The following is a 14,701-nucleotide window of genomic DNA, read 5'->3' on the forward strand; positions in this document are numbered from 1 at the left end:
GAGCCCCCAGTCCCGTACTTTGCGGCCACTTCCTCCTCACTCCCCCCGTGACACCGCCGCCACTGCCCGACTCTGAAACCCTACAGTGGAGCCATGCAGCGTGCGTGCAGGTAATAAGCTAACTCTTATTATAGCTGCACTCACTGCAACTCCTCCCTCTGCAACATTCCCCGAGTCTCTCTCCATCATCTGCCCCCCCCACCGCAATAGCAACCGGCATGTTGCGCCCCCGCCCCCCCCCCCCCCACCCCACACACAATAGCACCCAGCATGTTCAGTGCCCTCACCCAGCAGCTCCCTGGCTGGCGGTGTGCGGGGCGTGCGCCTGTGGCACCCACCACCCCAATGTACCTCTAACTATTATGCGGGTGGGGGGGTAATGTGGTTTCACATCAATGTTATTAGTGGGGTCTCCCACAACTTGGTTGCCTCGGACCCCTACAAGCCTTAAGGCCCATACACATTAGACGATGTCGCTCTGTGAGCGACGTCGTCTAATGTTTCCCCCTCCTGGGCCAGCCGGTCGGCGGCCGACTGTACACACTGAGCGATATGACCGCTCATATCGCTCAGTGACGTCACGCCTCCGCCAGCCCTGCATGCAGGTCGTGGACGACAGTCCAGATCCTGCATGCATGCCCTAAACTGCTGTAGTTTTGCCTAGGGTGCCGAAAATCCTTGCACCGGCCTTGGATGTATCAAGTCTTTCAGAGAGAAGAAATGGTGTAGTTGTCCAAAGCAACCAATCACCTTCTCACTGTCAGTGATTCATTTGGGCAACTTCTCCACTTTATCTTTCTCCAAAGCTTGATACCCCTTAGTATCCTAAAGGAGAAAACCACCACCAGGACTGATGCAGCTAACACTGGCACAGACACGGCGGTATGACTTTATGCGCTTGATTTTATTGGCATTCTAGGCACCCACATGGTGCTAATGGCAGCTTAAGTCCTGTATTGGTTGGGTGTCTCAGGGTGATGTTTGTGCATATTATACCTCAGCATATTTTATATTAATTTTCCTATTCAAAATGTTGTGGTGCATTGTGTATATATACAGTAATATGTGTGTGGATTGTTATATTTACTTATGCTTTTCATATACAATACCTCTCTCTGTCGTCACCACTTTCGCCCTCTCCTTGGCATTACCCTCTCCCTGTCACGCTCTTCCTGTCACCCACTCCCTGGCAATACACTCTTTCTGTAACCCTCTGCTGTCACCCTTTCCCTGTCGTCACGCTCTTCCTGTCACCCTCTCCTTGTCGCCCACTCTTGTCACCCTCTCCCTGGCGTCACGCTCTTCATGACAGCCGCTGCTGTCACTCTCTACCTGGTGTCACTCTCTTCCTGTCACCCACTGCTGTCACCCTTTCCCTGGCGTCACGCTCTTCCTGTCACCCTCTCCCTGGTGTCACACTCTCCCTGTCACCCACTCCTGTCACCAGCTCCCTGGCGTCATGCTCTTCCTGTCATCATCTCCCTGGCATCACCCTCTCCCTGTCAGCCACTGCTGTCACCCTTTCCTTGGTGTCACGCTCTTCCTGTCACCCTTTCCTTGGTGTCACGCTCTTTCTGTCACCCTCTCCCTAGCGTCACCCAATGCTGTCACCCTCTCCCTGTCACCCACTTCTGTCACCCTCTCGCTTGCGTCACTCTCCCTGTCACCCACTACTGTCACCCTCTACCTGGTGTCATGCTCTTCCTGCTGGCTATTTTGTTGTCCAGGCCATCCATTAACTTAATAGAGAGTCGCACAAATGGTACTATTAAGTTAATGGAAGCCATGGACAACATAATTGCATTCATGTCCTCCTCCCACTGTCTCACTGATACCAAACACTAATATTTATTTTTTATAAAAATGTAAAATATATTAGCTGCCTGCTTATCACAAGTTTGATGAGCAGGCAGGCTGCGGGCATTGGCGGTGACGGCATCAGTCTGAGATGCAAATTAGTGGCGAGGGATCGGGCAGTTGATAGCGGCAATTTTGTAAGTAATTGGCAGAGGCAGTGGCCTTTAGTGGCGGGGGAAGTGAGCATCAGGGGCGGTGGCGGTAGCAGGCATAGGCTCAGGTGCAGTAGCGGGCACCAGCTCGGCAGTGGTAAGGGTCATCGGCGTGACTCAGAGGATATTCTGGCTGCAGTGCCTCACCAGCCACTGACCTCACCGCACGCCACTGGCCCACACCATACATACCGTACAACCTGGCATACACTAAACCAGTTAACAGCATGAACAAAACAGCATCAGCCAGAGACTGATCACAACTGTAACATAACCCTTATGTAAGCAACAACTATATACAAGCCTTGCAGAAATAGTCTGCACTGGGACGGGTGCCCAGCATCCTCTACGGACTAGGAGAAAAAGATTTACCGGTAGGTTTAAAATCTTATTTTCTCTTACATCCTAGAGGATGCTGGGGACTCCATAAGGACCATGGGGATTATACCAAAGCTCCAGACCGGGCGGGAGTGTGCGGATGACCCTGCAGCACCGATTGAGAAACATGAGGTCCTCATTAGCAAGGGTATCAAACTTGTAGAATTTTGCAAAAGTGTTTGAACCCGACCAAGTAGCTGCCCGGCAAAGCTGTAATGCCGAGACGCCTCGGGCAGCCGCCCAAGAAGAGCCCACCTTCCTAGTGGAATGGGCCTTTACCGAATTAGGTAACGGCAATCCAGCCGTAGACTGAGCCTGCTGAATCGTGTAACAGATCCAGCGAGCAATAGTCTGCTTAGAAGCAGGAGCGCCAACCTTGTTGGACGCATATAGGACAAACAGGGCCTCTGTTTTCCTAACCCGAGCCATCCTGGCTACATAAATTTTTAAGGCCCTGACTACATCAAGGGACTTGGAATCCTCCAAGTCACCCGTAGCCACAGGCACCACAATAGGTTGGTTCATATGAAACGACAGAACCACCTTAGGTAGAAATTGAGGACGAGTTCTCAACTCCGCTCGATCCACATGGAAAATCAGATAGGGGCTCTTGTGAGACAAGGCCGCCAATTCGGACACCCGACTCACAGATGCCAAGGCCAAAAACATGACCACTTTCCAAGTGAGAAATTTTAATTCAACCGTTTGAAGAGGTTCAAACCAGTGTGACTTAAGGAATTGTAACACCACGTTAAGGTCCCACGGTGCCACTGGGGGCACAAAAGGAGGTTGGATGTGCAGCACTCCCTTTACAAAAGTCTGGACTTCTGGGAGAGAAGCCAATTCATTCTGAAAGAATATAGATAAGGCCGAAATCTGCACCTTAATGGAGCCTAACTTTAGGCCCATATACACTCCTGTCTGAATAAAATGGAGAAAACGACCCAGCTGAAAATCTTCCGCCGGAGCATTCTTGGCTTCACACCAAGACACATATTTCCTCCAGATACGGTGATAATGTCTCGCCGTTACCTCCTTCCTAGCTTTGATCAGAGTAGGGATAACTTCCCCCGGAATACCTTTCCTAGCTAGGATTTGGTGTTCAACCACCAATGCCGTCAAACGTAAACGCGGTAAGTCTTGGAACACACAGGGCCCCTGTTGCAATAGGTCCTCCCTGAGAGGAAGAGGCCACGGATCTTCTGCGATCATTTCTTGAAGATCTGAATACCAGGCCCTTCGAGGCTGTCACGATCCGGGTATCTGGACGCCATTACTTACCCTTCAGATGCCTCCTAAGGCGGGCTCAGCGTTCCAGGACCGGATTCCGCTGTTCCTAAGTTTCACATGCAGAGTGGTCTTTTCATCAGCCGCGGCCTTCGCTGTGCCCGCGTGGTTAAATGTGCATCTATCAGCCTGGCGTCTCCTGTCTCCGGTGGCCGGCGCCGCCATTACTGTTTCCCAGACCACATGGATTACAAACCAAACTTCCCTCCAAGTGTCTGCATGGGCGCAGCCATCTTGGATTCTGTCATCTGATCATTTCCACCAATCTGCTGTCTGTGTTGTTGATTTGCATAATTGCCTAGCCAACCCCTTCCTTGCTGCAGGTATAAGTAAGCTGTACCTGAGCAAGGAAGACGTCAGTGCTTTGGTTGTCAAACCTAGTTCCTGTTTGTCTCTCTTCTATGATTGTCTTCCAGGTTCCAGCTCCTGTCTCAAGACTTCCACCATAGAGACCCGCACCAGCATTCCACCTGCGGTGTAGCCTGACTCTCCAATCCATTGTGGATTCATCTGTTTCCAGCTACAACACTACCTGCTTCCAGCCTCAGCTTCCAGCAGAGTACAGCTTCCGTTAAAGGGCCGGTGTCCTTTCTACACTTTACCACTCTCCACCGGAATTATTATTTCTCCGCTCTCAAGTTCTACATTTCAGTTCACATTTCATCGCTCCCAAAGTTCATTTATTATTTAACTGGTTCCAGCCAGTATCCACTCCGTGCTAACAACAGTCTGGTTCCAGCCAGTATCCACAGCAGCTGTTTTACCTTCAGCAACCCAGCTCTTCCTGGAACACCAGCTGGTACAATCCTGGGTTATCTCCATTGCTACAGCCGGGCCTGGTAAGGACTTTCCATCTAGAAGATCATAAGAACTATCTCACACTACCAGTGCCCTGTGGCTCCTGCCATGCTGTAGTACTCAGGAACTGTATTTATTCTTTGCTGACTTTTACGTTTTCTTTTATTGCTGCTGTGATGCGGAGTTGTCATAATAAACATCATTGACTTTTATCTAAGTTGTCGTGGTCACGCCTTCGGGCAGTTATTGTTCATGTTACTTACATGTCCAGGGGTCTGATACAACCTCCCAGGTTCCGGTACATCTCAGCCCCTACAACTGAGGCTGCCTCCCGTCATCTCAGGCCCTCAGTTGTGACAGTAAGCACTGACCTAATGAATCCAGCCGGAGACCAGGATCAAGCGGCCAGGCCGATGCAAGAACTGGCAGCCCGACTAGAACATCAGGAGGCTGCACAGGGCCACATCATCCGCTGTCTCCAGGATCTCTCTACTCGGCTGGATGGGATTCAGACAACTCTCCGTGGATCAGGCGCGTCTGGTGCGTCAACCACAGTGACTCCAGCTATAACCCCACCCACCTTACCCATTTCTGCTCCACGTCTTCATCTTCCAACGCCAGCAAAATTTGACGGATCTCCAAGATTCTGCAGGGGATTTCTCAACCAGTGTGAGATTCAGTTTGAGCTACAACCTGGCAATTTTCCCAGTGACCGTACAAAAATTGCCTACATTATTTCTCTTCTCAGTGGCTCAGCCCTTGATTGGGCATCACCGTTATGGGAGAGGTCCGACACCCTGCTATCTTCTTACACTGCATTTGTGTCAACATTCAGGCGCATCTTCGACGAGCCAGGCCGGGTAACTTCAGCTTCGTCTGAGATTCTCCGTTTACGCCAGGAATCACGTACTGTAGGACAATATCTTATACAGTTCCAGATCCTGGCATCCGAACTGGCATGGAACGACGAGGCCCTGTATGCTGCATTCTGGCATGGTTTATCCGAGCGTATTAAAGATGAGTTAGCTACCAGAGACTTACCCTCCAAGTTAGATGAGCTAATCTCACTTTGTACGAAAGTTGACTTACGTTTCAGAGAGAGAGCAACTGAGCGTGGAAGATCATCTGCTCCAAAATCTTCTACTCCTCCTCCTCGCCAACTGTCACCAACTACAGATGAACCCATGCAAATTGGCCGTTCCCGTTTAACTCCTGCTGAGCGCCGAAGACGTCTCTCCGAGTTTCTCTGTCTGTATTGTGCAGCTCCGTCTCACACCATTAATGCCTGTCCCAAACGTCCGGGAAACTCCAAATCCTAGCTCGCCAAGGAGAGGGCCGGCTAGGAGTAATGATCTCCTCTCCATCTCCTCAAGATTGTAACCTCCCAGTCTCGCTTCAAGTTGCTCAACGTTATCAGAACGTCATTGCCCTCCTGGATTCCGGAGCAGCTGGGAACTTTATTACTGAAGCCTATGTTAAACGGTGGTCTCTACCCACCGAGAGACTTCCTTCGTCCTTTTCCTTAACTGCTGTGGATGGCAGTAAAATTTTTGATACAGTTATTTCTCTAAGGACTCTACCAGTTCGTCTGAGAGTGGGAGTTCTTCATTCCGAACTTATTTCATTTTTAGTGATTCCAAGAGCCACACATCCTGTGGTCCTGGGCCTTCCATGGCTCCGTCTTCACAATCCTACAATTGATTGGACGACTACGCAAATCCTGGCATGGGGTTCCTCCTGTACTAAGACATGTTTGTTTAAAGTGTTGCCTGTCTGTTCTTCCTCCCCCAGGTCGTCTGATGTTCCACCTCCTCCATATCAAGATTTCACGGATGTGTTCAGTAAAGCTTCTGCTGATATCCTTCCTCCTCATAGAGAATGGGACTGCCCGATTGATCTCGTTCCAGGGAAGGTTCCACCTCGAGGCCGAACTTATCCGTTGTCTCTCCCCGAGACACATTCTATGGAGGAATACATTAAAGAGAACCTAGCAAAGGGGTTCATTCGACCTTCTTCTTCTCCAGCCGGCGCAGGCTTCTTTTTTGTAAAGAAGAAAGATGGTGGTCTGCGGCCGTGCATCGACTACAGAGGTTTGAACGACATTACCATCAAGAACCGCTATCCTTTACCCCTGATTACTGAGCTCTTTGACAGAGTTAGCGGAGCTACCATCTTTACAAAGCTGGACCTGAGAGGTGCATACAATCTCATCCGGATCCGTGAGGGTGACGAGTGGAAGACCGCATTTAACACCCGTGACGGACATTATGAGTACCTCGTCATGCCCTTCGGATTGAGCAATGCTCCAGCTGTCTTCCAGCATTTCGTCAATGAGATCTTCAGAGACATTCTATACCGTCATGTCGTGGTCTATCTAGATGATATCCTCATTTTTGCCAACGATTTAGAGGAACATCGTTTCTGGGTAAAGGAGGTTCTGTCCCGTCTCCGTGTCAATCATCTCTACTGCAAATTAGAGAAATGCGTCTTTGAAGTCAAGTCCATTCCGTTTCTAGGGTACATTGTGTCCGGTTCCGGACTAGAGATGGATCCTGAGAAACTACAAGCAATCCAGAATTGGCCGGTACCCTTAACCCTCAAAGGGGTCCAGAGGTTCTTAGGGTTCTCCAATTATTACCGAAAGTTTATACGAGACTTTTCCACCATTGTGGCGCCTATTACTGCTTTCACCAAGAAGGGTGCTAACCCGTCCAAGTGGTCTGAAGAAGCCATGCAAGCTTTTCATCTTTTAAAACAGAGGTTCATCTCTGCACCTGTCCTGAAACAGCCTGACATCGACTCTCCTTTCATCTTAGAGGTGGATGCCTCCTCCGTTGGAGTAGGAGCGGTGTTATCTCAGAGGGCTAAAGATGGTCATTTACATCCTTGCAGTTTCTTCTCACGGAAGTTCTCCCCAGCGGAGCGCAACTATGCCATTGGCGACCAGGAGTTGCTAGCCATCAAGCTCGCTCTAGAGGAGTGGAGATATCTGTTGGAGGGAGCTTCTCATTCAATCACCATCCTTACAGACCACAAGAACCTTCTATATCTAAAAGGCGCACAATGTCTCAACCCTCGTCAGGCCAGATGGGCACTTTTATTTTCCAGGTTCGACTTTAAACTCCAGTTCTGTCCGGGCTCTCAGAATCGCAAGGCCGATGCCCTTTCCCGCTCATGGGAGCAAGAAAATGAGTCAGAGTCTTCAGACAAGCATCCTATTATAAATCCGTTGGCATTCTCCACGGTAGGGATGGACTCTACGCCCCCATCAGGGAAAAGTTTTGTGAAGCCGACACTAAGGAAGAAGCTCATGCATTGGGCCCATGCTTCCCGTTTTGCCGGACATACAGGTATCCAAAAAACCCTGGAGTTTATCTCTAGGTCCTATTGGTGGCCAACTCTGAAAAAGGACGTTTTGGAGTTTATTGCATCTTGCCCAAAGTGTGCTCAACATAAAGTATCCCGCCAGTCGCCTGCGGGGCAACTGGTTCCACTATCTGTTCCCCGTCGACCATGGACCCATTTGTCGATGGATTTTATTACAGATTTGCCCATGTGCAACAAGTTCAATACCATCTGGGTGGTAGTTGACCGGTTCACCAAGATGGCACACTTCATTCCTCTCACCGGTCTTCCGTCAGCTTCCAAGTTGGCTCAAGTATTCATACAAGAGATCTTCCGACTCCACGGTCTTCCAGAAGAAATTATCTCAGATCGAGGAGTTCAATTCACAGCCAAATTCTGGCGAAGTTTATGTCAAGTCCTCCAAGTCAAGTTAAAGTTTTCCACGGCTTACCATCCTCAGACCAATGGTCAAACTGAGAGGGTGAATCAGGACTTGGAGGCCTTCCTCCGCATCTATGTGTCCTCCTCTCAAGATGACTGGGTTCAATTACTTCCCTGGGCCGAGTTCTGTCATAACAACCAGTATCATTCTTCATCTTCCTCAACACCATTCTTCACCAACTTTGGATTCCACCCTAAAGTCCCTGAGTTCCAACCGCTTCCAGCAACTTCTGTTCCCGCAGTGGATATCACCTTGCATCAGTTTGCCAATATCTGGAAGAGCGTACGATCAGCTCTGCTCAAGGCATCGTTCAGGTACAAGAAGTTTGCGGATAAGAAGCGTCGAGCAGTTCCTGCTCTCAAGGTGGGTGATCGGGTATGGTTATCCACGAAGAATTTGAGGTTAAGAGTTCCCAGTATGAAGTTTGCACCTCGCTACATCGGTCCTTTTAAAATTGATCAAGTCATCAATCCTGTTGCTTACAGACTCCAGTTACCTCCCTTCTTAAAAATACCCAGGACATTCCATGTTTCCCTGTTGAAACCGTTAATCTTGAATCGGTTTCATTCCTCACTTCCACCAACTCCGAAAGTCCAAACTCAACGAGGCGTTGAGTATGAAGTGGCCAAGATCCTGGACTCACGTCACCGTTACGGTCAACTTCAGTATCTCATTGACTGGAAGGGCTATGGTCCTGAAGAACGCTCTTGGACCAATGCCTCTGACGTCCATGCTCCTGCCTTGGTCCGAAATTTCCACGCAAAGTTTCCTTTAAAGCCTAAGAAGTGTCCTGGGGCCACTCCTAAAGGGGGGGGTGCTGTCACGATCCGGGTATCTGGACGCCATTACTTACCCTTCAGATGCCTCCTAAGGCGGGCTCAGCGTTCCAGGACCGGATTCCGCTGTTCCTAAGTTTCACATGCAGAGTGGTCTTTTCATCAGCCGCGGCCTTCGCTGTGCCCGCGTGGTTAAATGTGCATCTATCAGCCTGGCGTCTCCTGTCTCCGGTGGCCGGCGCCGCCATTACTGTTTCCCAGACCACATGGATTACAAACCAAACTTCCCTCCAAGTGTCTGCATGGGCGCAGCCATCTTGGATTCTGTCATCTGATCATTTCCACCAATCTGCTGTCTGTGTTGTTGATTTGCATAATTGCCTAGCCAACCCCTTCCTTGCTGCAGGTATAAGTAAGCTGTACCTGAGCAAGGAAGACGTCAGTGCTTTGGTTGTCAAACCTAGTTCCTGTTTGTCTCTCTTCTATGATTGTCTTCCAGGTTCCAGCTCCTGTCTCAAGACTTCCACCATAGAGACCCGCACCAGCATTCCACCTGCGGTGTAGCCTGACTCTCCAATCCATTGTGGATTCATCTGTTTCCAGCTACAACACTACCTGCTTCCAGCCTCAGCTTCCAGCAGAGTACAGCTTCCGTTAAAGGGCCGGTGTCCTTTCTACACTTTACCACTCTCCACCGGAATTATTATTTCTCCGCTCTCAAGTTCTACATTTCAGTTCACATTTCATCGCTCCCAAAGTTCATTTATTATTTAACTGGTTCCAGCCAGTATCCACTCCGTGCTAACAACAGTCTGGTTCCAGCCAGTATCCACAGCAGCTGTTTTACCTTCAGCAACCCAGCTCTTCCTGGAACACCAGCTGGTACAATCCTGGGTTATCTCCATTGCTACAGCCGGGCCTGGTAAGGACTTTCCATCTAGAAGATCATAAGAACTATCTCACACTACCAGTGCCCTGTGGCTCCTGCCATGCTGTAGTACTCAGGAACTGTATTTATTCTTTGCTGACTTTTACGTTTTCTTTTATTGCTGCTGTGATGCGGAGTTGTCATAATAAACATCATTGACTTTTATCTAAGTTGTCGTGGTCACGCCTTCGGGCAGTTATTGTTCATGTTACTTACATGTCCAGGGGTCTGATACAACCTCCCAGGTTCCGGTACATCTCAGCCCCTACAACTGAGGCTGCCTCCCGTCATCTCAGGCCCTCAGTTGTGACAGAGGCCAATCTGGAACAATGAGTATTGTCTGCACTCTTGTTCGTCTTATGATTCTCAATATTTTTGAGATGAGCGGAAGAGGAGGGAACACATATACCGACTGAAAAACCCATGGTGTCACCAGGGCGTCCACCGCTACTACCTGAGGATCCCTCGACCTGGAAAAATACATCCGAAGTTTCTTGTTGAGGCGTGACGCCATCATGTCTATTTGGGGAAGTCCCCAACGACTTGCGATCTCTGCGAAAACTTCTTGATGAAGACCCCACTCTCCTGGATGGAGATCGTGTCTGCTGAGAAAGTCTGCTTAGAAAAGACAGTATAGAGACTTCAATAGGCGTTAGGTGAGGTTACATAAACACAAAAGGAAACGAAAAGTCACTTCCAGCAAAGTGGATATTATCTTCCCTCGAATGGATCTTTAGACAGCAATATAACAGTCCCAAAGATTCTTGATTCTTTTCCTCCTTCCAGATAGATTCCTTTTAGTAGTTATTCGGAATGTACCCAAAAAGAAAGAAGACAATAATAGTGTAATCCTGTAGGATTTAGCAACACAAAGGTGGTTTAAGGTTGCACTTACATTTTAGACAATGTGTAAAGGCATGTATCTCACTCAATTGTGACTATTTCCAGGATTTGGATGATCTTTTCCCTCCTCAAATAGGCCTCTAGTGGATAATCCTCCAATGCAGGACCACCAAACAAAAAGAACAAATAATGGTGCAAATAACGTCTTTTACTTTAAAAACAACGATATCTTTAATTAATAGCACTCACATTTATAAAAACAAACACAAGCATATCTACCCAACATCTGGGTCCAGGAGTTAAAAATCAAGCAGCAGGTTATCCTCACAGATGAAAAAGTGCACGTGCAGTAATGGACAAACCAGTCTCCTCAACACAACCCCGGGTCCACAGTAGATGGTGATCAACAGCAGATATGCTTGTGTTTGTTTTTATAAATGTGAGTGCTATTAATTAAAGATATCGTTGTTTTTAAAGTAAAAGACGTTATTTGCACCATTATTTGTTCTTTTTGTTTGGTGGTCCTGCATTGGAGGATTATCCACTAGAGGCCTATTTGAGGAGGGAAAGGATCATCCAAATCCTGGAAATAGTCACAATTGAGTGAGATACATGCCTTTACACATTGTCTAAAATGTAAGTGCAACCTTAAACCACCTTTGTGTTGCTAAATCCTACAGGATTACACTATTATTGTCTTCTTTCTTTTTGGGTACATTCCGAATAACTACTAAAAGGAATCTATCTGGAAGGAGGAAAAGAATCAAGAATCTTTGGGACTGTTATATTGCTGTCTAAAGATCCATTCGAGGGAAGATAATATCCACTTTGGTGGAAGTGACTTTTCGTTTCCTTTTGTGTTTATGTAACCTTACCTAACGCCTATTGAAGTCTCTATACTGTCTTTTCTTTACATTTGTTTGAGAAGTTGGGTGTTACTTCTGAGAGGCTTTTTGGCTGTCTGTGTGGGGTGTGATGCGCCTATTCATATATCACCAGCCACTTTCGATTGAGAAAGTCTGCTTCCCAGTTGTCCACTCCCGGAATGAAGACTGCTGACAGAGCGCTTACGTGATTTTCCGCCCAGCGAAGAATCCTGGTGGCTTCCGCCATTGCCACTCTGCTCCTTGTCCCGCCCTGGCGGTTTACATGCGCCACGGCTGTGACATTGTCTGACTGAATCAGAACGGGTAGGTCGCGAAGAAGATTCTCTGCTTGTCGTAGGCCGTTGTAAATGGCCCTTAATTCCAGCACGTTGATGTGTAGACAAGCCTCCTGGCTTGACCACAGTCCCTGAAAATTTCTTCCTTGTGTGACTGCTCCCCATCCTCGGAGGCTCGCGTCCATGGTCACTAGAACCCAGTCTTGAATGCCGAACCTGCGACCCTCTAGAAGGTGAGCACTCTGCAGGCACCACAGGAGAGACACCCTGGCCCTGGGGGACAGGCTTATCTTCTGATGTATTTGTAGATGGGACCCCGACCACTTGTCCAGAAGGTCCCATTGAAACGTTCTCGCATGGAACCTGCCGAAGGGGATGGCCTCGTAGGCTGCCACCATTTTCCCCAGCACTCGAGTGCATTGATGAACTGACACTCTTTTTGGTTTTAGCAGGTCCCTGACCATGTTCTGGAGTTCCTGGGCTTTTTCCGTTGGGAGAAAAACCCTCTTCTTTTCCGTGTCCAGAATCATGCCCAAAAATGATAGCCGAGTTGTCGGTAACAACTGCGACTTTGGTAGATTTAGGATCCAGCGTGTTGCTGCAGCACTCTCAGGGAGAGCGACACGCTTTTCAGTAATTGATCTCTCGATCTCGCTTTTATCAGGAGATCGTCCAAGTATGGGATAATTGTGACTCCTTGCCTGCGCAGGAGCACCATCATTTCCGCCATTACCTTGGTGAAAATCCTCGGGGCTGTGGAAAGCCCAAACGGCAACGTCTGAAACTGGTAATGACAATCCTGTACAGCGAATCGCAGGTACGCCTGATGAGGGGGATAAATGGGGACATGAAGGTATGCATCCTTTATGTCTAGTGATACCATAAAATCCCCCCCTTCCAGGCTGGAGATCACTGCACGGAGAGATTCCATCTTGAATTTGAACCTTTTTAAATACAGGTTCAGGGATTTTAGATTCAGAATGGGTCTGACCGAGCCATCCGGCTTCGGGACCACAAACAGGGTTAAATAGTACCCTTTTCCCTGTTGCATTAGGGGAACTTTGATAATCACTTGCTGTTGACACAGCTTTTGAATGGCAGCTGAAACTATTTCCCTCTCTGGGGGAGAAGCTGGCAAAGCCGATTTGAAAAATCGGCGAGGAGGCACTTCTTCGTATTCCAGCTTGTAGCCTTGGGATACAATTTTGATTGCCCAAGGATCCAAATCCGACTGAACCCAGACCTGGCTGAAAAGGTCGAAGACATGCCTCCACCGGTGCGGACTCCCTCAGCGGAGCCCCAGCGTCATGCGGTGGATTTTGTAGAGGCCGGGGAGGACTTTTGTTCCTGGGAACTAGCCGTAGCAGGCGTTCTTTTCCCTCTACCTTTACCTCTGGCGATGAAGGAAGAGCCCCGACCCTTTCTGAACTTATGCGACCGAAAGGACTGCATCTGATATTGAGGTGTTTTCTTTTGCTGTGGGGGAACATAAGGCAAAAAAGAAGACTTACCCGCTGTAGCCGTGGAAACAAGGTCCGCGAGGCCCTCCCCAAATAAAACCTCACCTTTGTAAGTTAAAGTTTCCATATGTCTTTTTGAATCGGCATCACCCGTCCATTGGCGGGTCCACAGGGACCGTCTAGCAGAAATTGCCATGGCATTGGCTCTTGAACCCAACAGCCCAATGTCCCTCGCAGCCTCTCTCATATATAACGCTGCGTCTTTAATGTGACCCAAGGTCAATAAAATGCTATCCTTATCTAGGGTGTCAATATCAGATGACACGTTATCTGCCCATGCAGCAATTGCGCTTCCCACCCATGCCGACGCTACTGCCGGTCTGAGCAAGGCACCCGTATGTGTATAAATTGATTTTAAGGTAGTTTCCTGTCTGCGATCAGCAGGATCCTTGAGGGCTGCCGTGTCTGGAGATGGTAGCGCGTTAAAGCCTTGTCCACCGTGGGTAAGGATTCCCATCGTAACCTGTCCTGTGAGGGGAAAGGATACGCCATAATAATTCTCTTGGGAATCTGCAGTTTCTTGTCTGGAGTTTCCCAAGCTTTTTCAAATAAGGCGTTCAGCTCATGAGATGGGGGAAACGTTACCTCCGGTTTCTTTTCTTTAAACATGCAGACCCTTGTGTCAGGGACAGAGGTGTCCTCTGTGATATGCAAAACATCTTTTATTGCAATAATCATATAATGAATGCTCTTGGCCACCCTTGGGTGTAACCTCGCATCATCATAGTCGACACTGGAGTCAGAATCCGTGTCGGTATCAGTGTCTGCTATCTGGGAAAGGGGACGTTTACGAGACCCAGAAGGGCCTTGTGACACAGTCAAAGCCATGGATTGACTCCCAGCTTTTTCCCTGGACTCTGCTTTGTCCAACCTTTTATGTAATAAAGTTACATTTGCATTTAAAACATTCCACATATCCACCCAATCAGGTGTCGGCGGTGCCGACGGAGACACCACAATCATCTGCTCTGCCTCCTCCCTAGACGAGCCTTCCGCTTTAGACATGCCGACACACACGTACTGACACCCCCACACACACTGGGATATACAAAATATGGGGACAGCCCCCCAATAAGGCCCCTTGGAGAGACAGAGAGAGAGTATGCCAGCACACACCCAGCGCCACTGGACACTGGAACAAAGTCCCAGTCTGTACAGCGCTTTTATAGATATAATAATACACTTACTGCGCCAATTAAATGTGCCCCCCCCC

This window comes from Pseudophryne corroboree, chromosome 3 (genome assembly GCF_028390025.1).
Source record: "Pseudophryne corroboree isolate aPseCor3 chromosome 3, aPseCor3.hap2, whole genome shotgun sequence".
Taxonomy (NCBI): domain Eukaryota; kingdom Metazoa; phylum Chordata; class Amphibia; order Anura; family Myobatrachidae; genus Pseudophryne; species Pseudophryne corroboree.